Source organism: Oryctolagus cuniculus, chromosome 6 (genome assembly GCF_964237555.1).
Source record: "Oryctolagus cuniculus chromosome 6, mOryCun1.1, whole genome shotgun sequence".
NCBI classification, from domain to species: Eukaryota; Metazoa; Chordata; class Mammalia; order Lagomorpha; family Leporidae; genus Oryctolagus; species Oryctolagus cuniculus.
The window spans coordinates 56770232-56779015 of NC_091437.1; the positions used below are offsets into that span (position 1 = coordinate 56770232).

The 8784-nt window shown below is 43.9% G+C and overlaps 1 protein-coding gene across 3 annotated transcripts in view; it reads left to right on the plus strand.

Annotated features, from left to right (window-relative positions):
* The window catches only part of DOCK2 (dedicator of cytokinesis 2), a 464436-nt gene that overhangs the window by 237945 nt on the left and 217707 nt on the right, over positions 1-8784 (plus strand). The window lies entirely within an intron of this gene.

The following is an 8784-nucleotide window of genomic DNA, read 5'->3' on the forward strand; positions in this document are numbered from 1 at the left end:
GCTTGCAGCATGGGGCATAATGCACAGTAGGCCCCCATAGATAATAGCTATTACGGGTTAAGCATCCCTGATCCCAAAATCTGAAACCTCAAATGCTGCAAAATCTGAAACGTTTTTGAGAACTACCATGACACCGCAAGTGGAAAATTCCACATGTGATCTCCTGAGAGGGTCAACATTGAAATGCAGGTGCACTGAAAATATTGTACAAAGTTACCTTCAGGCTATGTAGATAAGGGGTCCATGAAACATAGGTGGAATTTAACTCTCCCTCATGCTAGTTCTCCCAACTTTGACACAAGGATCTGAAGAACATTACAGACTGGTCCTGGCCTTGTCTTGGGGTCTTTGCTGGATGAGTGAAGTAATGCTTGTAATGAAGTAATGAAGTAATGCCCCGTGAGGTCAAACGAGGTTCTTTATGTCTGCAGCAGAGGCCTGGAACCCCGTCTTCAAGGATCAATAACTCATTGCTATAGGCTCCCCCAAGGCTTGGGGCCACACAGCCACTTCCAAGGCTCTGGCCTTCTGGAGTGTCAACAGAATGCATTCTGTCCAATGGGCCTTCAAAATCAGGACCTGTCTCTCAGTTTATGCTATATTCATACAGGGATGCATCTGCACAGCCATTAAGTGATCTTTATAAAGATGTTTTATGGGGTGGGTATTGTGGCATAGCAGATATAGCTGCTGCCTAAGTGCTGGCATCCCATCTGAGTGCCAGTTCAAGTCCTGGCTGCTCCTCTTCTGATCCAGCTCCCTGCTAATGTGCCTGGGAAAGCAGTGGAAGATGATCCAAGTCCTTGGGACTCTGCCCAAGGGAGACTTGGAGGAAGGTCCTGGGCTCCTTAACTTCAGCATAACCGACCCCCAGATGTTATAGCCTTTTGGGGAGTGAACCAGCGGATGGAAGACCACGCGCTCTCTCTCTGTCTCTTTAACTCTGCCTTTCAAATAAATAAATAAATATTTTTTAAAAAATGCAGGGGCAACTCATTTAAAAAAAAAAGGTGTTTTTATAACATGAGAAAATTCTATGACTTCAACTTGGAATATGTCATATTGTAGGGATATGATGACAGTAACAACAAAGTCACCCAGGAAATGGCAGGATAGGGAGGGCAAAGAAATTGAACCCCTCATCAGAGGCCCTACACCTCCCACAGGTCAAACCCAGGTACCCTGTTCTGAGGCTAAAATCGTGTTAGTACCTTCTATTTGGTTTGCACATTTCTAGAATTTCACAATCCCTAAAACAATTTTGTTTTCCTTTAATGATAAAAAAAAAAAAAAACCCTCAAACACTCTTTAAAAATGGGAACTGAAGAGATAAACTTACGGACCTATCTTCATGTGTTCCTTTACAACAGCCCGTGGAGCCAGAAGGACATCCAGCTTCGTTTAAGGTGTGAGTGGGGGATGGAGCGGAAGATGTCTGCTCAAAATGCTGCAGGAGATCCTGCCAGGACTCCTGGCCCTGGCCTCATCTCTCTCCTTTCCCCTGGACAGCTTTTCCTCTTAGCGCCTGCACAGCCATGTTCTCTCCCAGTGCTGTCTGTGCACGCACACACAACGTTTATAGCGTCTCAGGCTAGGCCAGAAACCTCTGGGGCCGCAGAGATGGCGACAACAATTCCTGTCCCTCAAGACTTCACTTCCTGGTGGAGACGAATGTGAGACTGACAAAAGGGACGCCGGCAGAACATGAACAGTGGCAGCCTGTGCAATGTGCCGTGGGCACGCGGAGGATGCAGGGACTAATTCCATGGCGGGGGGTGGGGGGGTATGATCAGAGAGGAGCTGACATTTAAATTGCAAGTTGCTGTCTGACACAGGAGGTCAGAGCCCAGGCACTCAAGTTCAGGAGACTTTGAAAGAACTCCATTTTTTGCCACCTTGTACCCATGCACTTGGGCAGATTAGTCATCCCTCCCCAGGCCTCAGTTTAGCCTTTTGGAAAGTGGGGGTCATCATAAACTGCCTTGTAGTAGTTTTGGAGGACTACATGAGATGGTGGAAGGAAAGCATTTAGTTATGATCCCCTTGTAACTTTTTGAAGCAAGAGCTTTTATTATCACTGTGAGTAGTAATGTTGCTGTTCTCCTTATTCCCCTCAAATGATGATTATTTTCTGTAGTAGATAGATAATGGAATAGTGTGCCAGGTGGAGGGAACAGCGTGTGTGAAGGCACCGATACTTATCATCCTCTGACTTTTGGGAAGTGGCAATGAGATGGGCACGGGGACAGTGGACTGCAGGAAGCCAGGCTGTAAGCATTGGGCTGCAGTCAGATTTTAAGAAGTCTCTTTGCTGTGGACGGAACTTTATGCTCTGGAGTGGTGGTGGGATGTAATTAGAGATATAAGAGCCTGGGATGGGTCTGGGAGTGCCCCCAGGCAGCTCTGAGAGACTAGATTTGGTGGGGCTGGGGCACGAGAAGGGAAGATGGACTTTGAAGACCAGGGGAAGGGACAAGAACTCATGTTCTGAAGTCTCTCATTTCATCTAAACAAAGTCTTGGCCCTGGACATTGCAAGGAGAGGAAGGCTGCTTACAGTCTTGGGGAGTTTAGCATCTGGGAGTGAGGGGGAGGGGATGAGGAATCGCTTCCAGAGCATATAAGGACTGTAGCAAGAGGGCCGAAGGCAGATGGCTGGGGCAGATCAGAGAGGCACACGTGCTGTCTAAGGGAAGCCACACACTGAGCACACGCTCTGTGAGGCAAGAGTTGTGTCCTCAGTCTTGTGTGCCATTGGCACACAGCCTGGCCCAGAGAAGGTACTCAATAGCTTTGTACTGAGAAAAGTAATTATGGCCTGAGAAGTTTTCTTGGGGCTGCTGGGTGCATTTTTGTGGGGCAGAGGCAGGGATGGAATCCAAGAGATCCTAACTGGTCAGGAGGTGCTTGTTTTATGGCTTGCAACTAAGCAAGCAGTAACAATAGCCTCCCTTTCCCTCTATCACCCATTGGTGATTTCTGCCTGTGGGGTTGCAACCAGGCAGGCTTCCTGTGCTCACTGGAGCAGCTTTGACAACTGAGCCTCTTTGGTTCATGAGCGAGAAGGCTCTTCTGCTGGCACAATCCGGTATCCCAATGCTGTGTGTGCTGCCGGGGAAACCAAGCTGACACACTGGGTAGGGGTCACTCTGTTTAACTGATGATTAAAAAAAAGTACACATTGAGGTTTTGTCAGGAGAAAAATATATGGGTTTCATTTGAGTGAAATTTACTATAATATACTTATGGATTCCGAGAATTTGTGAAAGCCATTCATGCTAACAAAGCTTTTATTTGCTGTGGAGCAAATCATCCTTTGGTGTGATTTTATTGTCTTTTCATTTTACCCGCGGTGGAAGCCAAGGCACAATGATGTCCCCCAAATGCTCCTGTAGTTAAGCAGTCACTGTCTCTTTTAAATTGTGCTTTGTCTGGAATGGACTGGGTCACATGTAATAAATCCTGGCATTTTAATAGAAACATTGCAGCAAAAATAGTTAACAATCTGCTTTAATTTCAGAACTCATTTTCTCTTTCACACAATAAGGCAGTATCTTGGTAAAATGTGCAAAATGCATTGGGATTTAATTATGATGGCAATTTACTCTGAAACAAGGTTAAGCTGGGCTGTCAATATTCAGGACAAAAGAACTGGGGTGTCACTGGGAAAGGACAGTAGACTTGTAATGCTGCTGGCTCGTGTATTCCATGTGGACTATAGTGGAGTTATAAGCCCTGGGCACGCTACCCACTGACAACCCTAATCCCTGGAACACAGATCCTGTATGCCAATGGTAGCAGCCCTGTGTGTGGTCTGATGGCCAAGGTAAAAACTGGCAATCTTGTTTCAGTGTTTTCTGCACTGGATCCAATTTATTCATTAATTTATTCCTGCAGCACATATTCAAATCCCATGTGGTAAGTGCTGAAGATACAAAAGCAAGCCAAAAAAATAAGCAGGATTCCACCTTAGGAAGATTATACTCTAGTTAGAAATACTTTCATCAAAGAATGACACAGCTGTATGTACAAGGACAACTATGCCAAGAGCTTTGAGGGTAGGGGCCCTGGTGCTAAGTGAGTTCTAAAAGGATCATTTGGAGGTGGTCTGGGGGCAGTAGGGGGTGATAGCTATGCATGGTGTTATCTAGAAAGCCCCAGAGGAGCTGGACTGGAAACTATCCAAGGAGGGTGGTGGGGTTATGCCAGTCAGCAGGAACGGTGAACACAGGACTTTTAGGGGTTGTTAGTAGGTTGAATGCAAGGATTTCAAGAAGGCTCAATGTGGCTGGAGAGCAGACAGCAAAGGGGCCTGTGTAGGAGTTTATGGGAGAGGCAGGGACAGGTCACGCAGGCCCCAGGACTGTGGCTTGCAGACCTGGTCTTAACTTCCTAGATTTATTGGAAAGTCATTGTGTGCTTTCAGGCCAGAGTGTGACATGGCGCAGGTCTACATGTTGCAATGAGTACTTTAGCTGCCATTCATGCGTTCGAGCCTTGGATCTCATTATGCAGCATAGGGGTGGCATGGATCTTTAAGACCTCTTATAGGGTCCTAGTGGGCATCCCATAGGTCACTGGAGGCACTGCCATCACAGGAAGTGATTGTGGGTACCCAGTCTCTCTGACTTCCTGTTTTGTGCCATGATCTCTTGCTCCTGTCATGTGCTGCTGCCATTGCCCTTGACCATGAGGCCCTCACTAGAGCTGCACTGATGCCAGAGCTATTCCCCTGAACCTCCAGATCTGAGAGCTAGATAGACCTCTTTCTTTACAGTTAATGCAGTTTCAGGTCTTTGGCTTACATAATAGAAAACTAAACATGCAGCTGCTGTGTACAGAATGGAAGAGATGGGAGTGAGAATGAGGGGGGACAAAGTTCCTGCAGAGGCCAGTTGAGAGATGACAGTGATTTGGAACAGGAAGCCCGTAGTGGAGAGGCACAGGGACCTGCCACCTGGCTGATCTGACAGTGAGAAAACTGAGCTCTGTAGGCTGCCAACAGAGGCCTCCCTGCTCTCCCCTGGCTGAGGGTTGAGGCTTGCTGCCAGCCAGGGGCAGGGCTGGTGTGAGGTGGTCAGTGGAAACGTAGGCTGTATGTTGGCTAAAAGAAGATGAGGAGGAGATTGAGGTGAAGGTACCGAAGCTGGGGTTATGATCAAGGACTCGGTAGAATGTGGTTTTCACCCAACGCAGTCAGTGTTGGCTTTGGATTTGTCCCCCAGCATTTTTTCTTGCAAGCAATGCTTTATGGGCGTAATGATCATAAAACTATTTTGTTTCTTGGAACTTAAAAAAAGAAATGTGTTTTTAGCATACAGCAAGTTGCCTCAAGCAGCTTAAAATTAGAGCTTTTTCAAGTGAAGGTTGTGCTGAGGACTTGGCTCCCTAATGGAAGGAAGGCTGAGTTTCAAGTCTAGCCGCAGTGACTCCTGGAATGGCCTGGCCCCTCATGCCTCCCACCTAACACACACATGTCTCCCAGCTCTTACTTCTCCTCTGGCTGTCACAAGCCCTTGGGCAAGTTACCTAGCTTTACTTAATCATCTCCTGCTTCAAATGGAAGTCTTGGCTCTGGAAGTCTCTTTCACCTCTACAGTATTCGATCCCAGACTACAAGCATCCTTCATTCCCCAGAGTGCTATGCTGTGTTTTACATGCCCCGCAGGGTGTTTTTCTGAATCACCTCTGACTTTGTTACTTCATATTCATCGACATGGTTTTTAATGGTTCTGTTAAGGCCGCAAGTGTTTGTTCCTTGTCCTAAGAAAATGTTGGGCTTGTTTCTGAAAACCACTATAGCTTCATTGAAGCGTCTTCCATCTTCTCTTGGAAACTACTTCAATAGCAAATAAATGAATGCACATTTATTGAGCACCTGCTGTGTACCCTCTGTTGTGCTTAGGGCATTTACTAGGTTAATTGTTAGGAACCCTTGTAAGGTGGGGGTTATGTTTTGCATTATAAGAAGAGACAGCAGAAACTCCCAGAGATTAAGTAACTTGTCCAAGATCACTCAACCCAAAGCTTCTGATTCTGTGTCCAGAGTCTGGTTTTTGTTTTTCCCTACGTTGAAGTCTCCCAGAATGGGCAGCTCACACTCCAGGTGTGAACAAAATGAGTTTAGGTGGTTTGTGGACAAGGCAGGGGGAAAAAAAGTAGAAGCACTTGAAGGGAAAGTTAGTTTCAATTCTTTCTCAACTCCCCTGATTAGTCATATAGACAATGAGTTTGATGCGAATGTGGCTATAGTTTGTGTTGACTTTTCTATTATCCCTTTTAACAAAGAAAGTTGATGTGGGGCTTAGCACCTTCAGTGTTCAAAAGTGTTTAGCAAGATTTTAATAAAATTATTTTGATTTCATCTTCAGGATTTTCCCTCATGTTGATGATGTAAAGTTACCTTTTAAGGAAAAGAATTAAGGGGAAAATGAGTAAAGAAAATTTTGAATATAGACTTCAGGTGCATGAGCATAATTATAAAAATCATGAATACGTGTCCCCCTGGATGAAGTTGAGAGAGCAGCTCTATTCATTCTTGTTTCCTTCCTGGCTCCCAGGATACAGGTGATTCCCATGAGATAATTGCGACACAAAGTCCTGAATCTCTTCTTTGTTTATTTGTCTCCCTGAGAAATATCTAAATGCAATCATAATGCAATTCGTCCTTGCCCTTAGGACCATTGAGACTTCCTTCTTAAGTTTAGATTTTATAACCCAAACCAAGTCAAGCTAATAATGGAGTCTTAAAACCTAGGAAAAATATGTAAGTTTATTGCAAAAGATAATATCCCATTTAAAACAGTTTAGAAATTTACAAAACCTTACATTAGTACATCTCTTTAAGAAGGTGCTCTATATAGAGATGAGCTGGTATTAAGTTCCAAGGATAGTGAGTATGCATTTTTTAACTATAGAGAAAGCAGCTACATAAACTCCTGCAATTTAAGTTGATGTATTGGTCTTTTCCCCTTCATTGTTATAAAAGTAATTTTTGCTAAATGAATATCTCTTCATAAAACCATAGAACTTCACATATAGCATTTCTGTAGAATATCATGGTCGATGTTATATATTATTTTACAAAGAAGCAGTGGTTTTCACATGAGCATACAAGTGTAGAGTTTTTGTATATGCGTGTGTGGTTTTTTTAAACATAGAGATGATCACTTTTGTTCAGCAGGATCTTATTTTTAATCTTTTTTCCTCATAATGATTTTAAATGTTCAGTTTTCAGAAGAGACCTCCTTTCCAGTTTCAGAGGGGGTGACCCAACCAAACGCAGTATTGTGCTTTGGTATAGAATTGTTATCAGCTCAGTTGATTTTATTTCTAGAAATGCCAACATTTTTTCTAAGCCCAATTTCACTTAATTCAATTGAGAGTTTAGTTGAGGTCCCCAACTTGCCACAGGTATATGACTTCAGGAGTTTCTTAATTTTGTATGAGTTGCCTCAACCATCTTTTCATCATTCCAGGCTAACTTTGGCAAAGAAGCCAGCTCAGCTCTGAGTCATTCTGCTCATTTGATGTTGGATGATGCACAGATCTTTACAGCAGAGTAGGTGTTCTTATCTCTATTCAAGAATGGACAAACAGGCCCTGAAATCTTAAGCAATTTGCCAAAAGTTAGTGGAATAGACTGCTCTGTTGCCTGGGTCTGTTAATTCTAGGAACAGGGTTATTTTCATTCTATCATGATGTCCAAGAGTATAAATTCATTTGAAATTAGCATAAGCCAAGCAACTTAAGATCGAAGCTCTATTACAAGATAAAATTACATAAGAGATCCCAAATGGTTTTGCTTTATTGGATTATCCTCTATGCTGTTCTTTTCCATTGCTGGAGCCAACTGAGAGCTGACTGTATGGATACAGGAAGAATGATGGGTGGCTTTGAGCCAGGGGTAGCATATCTTATTGAAATGTGGCTTCTTAAGTACGACAAGTGTATTTATCTTAATTCTGACTTGACATTATGTATTCTGGTCTCATTTTGTGGGTTTCAACATTACACTAGAAACAGAACAAGAACATCTTGAATGACAATCCAAGACTTAAATAGTGCAAACTGAGATCCCTTGCCAAATTTCCCTCTTGCTCCCACTGAAATAGCTTTATGCACTGCAGTGGCTATGACAAGGGAAGGTGAAACTGTTGGAGTGGTTTGCTCAGTTGGTTTCAGTTTGCAGTGGGGGACAAACAGCCTGTGTGCACACAGGAGGCTGTGCTGCACAAAGATCTAACTCAGACGCGGGGCCTTCAGCCAAGAGGATTTTGAAGTGCCTTCTTCATTTAGTGTTTATTTAGTTTTAGGATCCCTTTCTAATAGCATCAGTTGAACCACAGGCTGGCAGGGAACTTATGAGGCGGAATCTGAGCCTTGCCATCAGACCCCTCAATCTCCAAGAGTATGGAGCAATTACTTAATTATATTACTTTAGTGGTTCATTCAGCTGTGCCAGTTTGACTGGGGTCTTTTCAAATGAACGAGCCAGACCTTGAAGAACTCAGACTTTGGGAAAGAAAGGTCTGTTAAGACTAAAGTGGAAACAAGTATATCCTCATCCGTAGTCCTGCTGCTTCTTCCGTCAGGTGGCCTTAGCCTGGTTACAAGGAAGGGAAGCTGGGCACGTTAATATGTGTTTGAACCTATCTACAAGGTTGATGTTGCAGGGATGAATGGATGAGAAATAGTGTTGCATTGTGTCTTAGCCTTATTTATGTCACTGATCAGATGTAAGTGACAGATTGCTGGGTCTCATGATATTCAATATTGCAGATGA